Below are 3,568 nucleotides of genomic sequence, written 5' to 3'. Positions count from 1 at the left end.
CTAGTCCCAGTTGGGGTGCCAGATTCTGTCCGGTTGCTCCTCTTCCAGTCCAGCTCTCTGCTGTGGCCCGGGCGTGCAGTGGAGGATGGCCCAAGTGCTTGGGCCCTGCACCCCATGGGATACCAGGAGAAGCACCTGGCTCCTGGCTTTGGATCAGCGCAGCGCGCCGGCCGCAACACACCAGCTGTAGCGGCCACTTGGGGGGTGAACCAACAGAAAAAGGAAGACCTTTCTCTCTGTCTCTCTCTCTCTCAATGTCTAACTCTGCCTGTCAAAAGAAAAAAAAAGTGAGAATGAACTCGGAAATGGATAGTTGATCCTCCTCATCCGCAGACCTCACCATGGGAGCTGCACCTGTCAGGGGAGAAAAGCCCAAGGTGTCGTCCTCTCTGCCCACATGCACCTGGGTCAGCCCTCTCTGTTTTCTCCTCATACACACAGATCTTCACTACTCAATCATTGAACACATGATCTCTAAGTATTAAATTGTAGGTAATGTATTTGCACTAGCCCTTCAGCTGCAAAATATGCCTTGAATTGTATTACAACATATGTCCTTTGCTGTGTGTTTCTTATATACTAGGATTTTTTTAAAAAGACTTATTTATTTATTTGAAAGGCAGAGTTACAGAGAGGCAGAGGCAAAGAGAGAAACAAAGAGGTCTTCCATCCTGTGGTTCACTCCCTAAATGGCTGCAATAGCTGGAGCCGGGCTGATCTGAAGCCAGGAGCCAGGAGTTTTCTCCAGGCCTCCCATGAGGGTGCAGGGGCCCGAGGACTTGGGCCATCTTCCACTGCTTTCCCAGGTCATAGCAGAAAGCCAGATGGGAAGTGGAGCAGCCGGGACTCGAACCGGCGAACTGGCACCCATATGGGATACTGGCACTGCAGACGGTGGCTTTACCTGCTTAGCTACACTGCCTGCCCCTTTACTAGGGTTTTTGTTTCATTAATTTTACTAAGTAATATGTACAAGTAGTTAGAAACCGAAAATACCAACAAATTATACAAGGATACACTGAAAAGTTCATGGAAAAGTTGATTTTAGGGCAAAAAATTTGAAGTCCATACATAGTTGTTTCATAACACATTTTCCACATTTTTAAAATATTTATTTATTTGAAAGGCAGAGCAACAGAGAGCAAGAGCGAGAGCGAGAGAGAGAGATCTAGACAGGACTGGGCCAGGCTGAAGCCAGGAGCCAGGAACTCCATCTGGGTCTCCCCCATGGCTTCATGGATCCAAGTACTTGGATCATCATCTGCTGCCTCCTGGGAGCTTTAGCAGGGCTGCCTGATTGGAGGCACAGGAGCTGGCACTCAATCCTGGGCACTCTGACATGGGATGTAGGTGTGCCACATGTGGCTGAACCTGCTGCATCCTGATACCCATCTCTCTCACTAGGTTTCTGAAGACCCCTCATACAACATGGAGTAGGCACCCTTCCTCTCAGCCCTGGCCCCACCCCCACCCTCACCCCCATGCCTGCATTTCTCTTGGAGAAAGGAGCAACTGCTGTTAGCACTTTTTTCTTTGTCCTTCCAGAGGTAGTCTACAAATGTTATCAGTGTGTATGCACGCCTTGTGTGTGTGTGTGTGTGTGTATGAACTGTCTTCAAATCAGAAAAGGTGGCATGTGTCCAAAGCATTATTTTCATATTATATTTTTTATTTAACAGAGTATCTCACATCAGAACATATAGATCTGCCTCATTCTTTTTGCTAGAATTTAGCCAGTCTCCTATTCACAGACAATTATGTTGTTCCTACTCTTTTTTTTAAATATTTTTATTTATTTATTTGAGAGGTAGAGTTACAGACAGTGAGAGGGAGAGACAGAGAGAAAGGTCTTCCTTCTGTTGGTTCACTCTCCAAATGGCCGCAACGGCTGGAGCTGCACTAATCCGAAGCCAGGAGCCAGGTGCTTCTTCCTGGCCTCCCACGTGGGTGCAGGGGCCCAAGGACTTGGGCCATCTTCTACTGCTTTCCCAGGCCACAGCAGAGAGCTGGATTGGAAGAAGAGCAGCTGGGACTAGAACCGGCACCCATATGGGACACAGGCGCTGCAGGCGGAGGATTAACCTACTGAGCCACGGTGCCGGCCCCGTTCCTAATCTTTTGAAATTATAAACAAACTGCAGAGAATGTCATTGTGCTTCCTTTCTTGAGTATAATATATTTGTCTGTGGGTTAAAATTCCATTATTATAAAATACAAAACTATAAACCTCCTAGAAGGTAATATAGGAGAAAACATAGATGACTTTAGATATGGCTGTGATATATTTATTTATTTGAAAGTCAGAGTTACACAGAAAGAGGAAGGGAGAGAGAGAGAGAGAGAGAGAGAGAGAGAGAGAGATCTTCCATCCAGTGGTTTACTCCCCAAATGGCCATAACAGTTACGGTTGGGCCAGGCTGAAGCTAGGAGTCAGGAGCTCCTTCCAGATCTCCCAAGTGGGTGTAGGGGTCCAAGCACTTGGGTCATCTTATGCTGCTTTCCTAGGCACATTATCAGGGAACTGGATCAGAAGTGGAGAAGCTGGTACTTGAACCGGTGCCCATAGGGAATGCTGACACCGCAGGCAGCAGCTTTACATACTAGGCCACAACGCTGGCCCAGCCATAATGTTTTAGATATAACACTAAAGGCACAATTCATGAAAGGAAGAATTTTATTTTATTTATTTTTAAAATTATTTATTTACTTATTTAAAAGGCAGAGAGAGGGAGAAAGGGAGAGAGAGAGAGAGAGAGAGAGGGAGAGGGAGAGGGAGAGGGAGAGGGAGAGAGAGAGAGGTCTTCCATCTACTAGTTCTCTCCCCAAATCCCCAAATGCCTGCAACAACTAGGGCTGCACCAGCCTGAAGCCAGGAGCCCAGAACTCCATCTGGGTTTCTCATGTGGGTGGCGGGGACCCAAGTACTTAAGTCATATCTGCTGCCTCCCAAGATGTGCATTAACAGAAACCTGGGTGGAAAGCAGAGTAACCAGAACTTGAACCAGGCACTCTGATATAGGATGTACCACATCATCAGTCACTAAGGGGTATATTATTAAAATAGTGTTTAAAAGTGTGTGTTAAGCAACTTCACACTATTTTGAAAAAAGTATGGAGCTTTGCATACAAAAATCACCTCCCACCAAACCTGTTGCACAAAACAATAGTTGCATTTATCAACCCTTTACTACATGTCACACAACCTCATTCTAGCTGTAGAACACCCCTCAAGGTAGGATCCTCATCCCTAACTTTTTCCCGTGGGAGCTAAAAGCACAGAGAAGGTAAGTAATCCACAAAAGGCCTCACACTAGGATGTGGCTGAGCCAGGACTGAATGCAGACTGTGTGAATCCAGAACGTCTATCTCAATCACATTGCTGCCCTGTCCTACAAAAATTAACGCAGCACACAAAAATATGAATTTCTAGATGTGTTCATATTAAGATAATTTTCATTAGCATCCTAGACAGAAATAAACCTCAGTAACAGGACAGGGACAATGCTTACTCAGTGTGACACTCTAGGCTGCAGAATCTTGAATGTAATCCTTAGGTTGGGTCCAGGAA

At 46.0% G+C, this 3,568-nt stretch overlaps 1 protein-coding gene across 1 annotated transcript in view; it reads left to right on the top strand.

Annotated features, from left to right (window-relative positions):
- Window positions 1-3,568, top strand: part of HIBADH (3-hydroxyisobutyrate dehydrogenase) — a 250,045-nt gene that overhangs the window by 156,951 nt on the left and 89,526 nt on the right. The window lies entirely within an intron of this gene.

This window comes from Oryctolagus cuniculus, chromosome 16 (genome assembly GCF_051225735.1).
Source record: "Oryctolagus cuniculus isolate XC-2025 breed Fujian yellow rabbit chromosome 16, ASM5122573v1, whole genome shotgun sequence".
NCBI lineage: Eukaryota > Metazoa > Chordata > Mammalia > Lagomorpha > Leporidae > Oryctolagus > Oryctolagus cuniculus.
The sequence above is the reverse complement of the archived record's forward strand: the minus strand, read 5'-3'. Positions and strand labels throughout refer to the sequence as shown.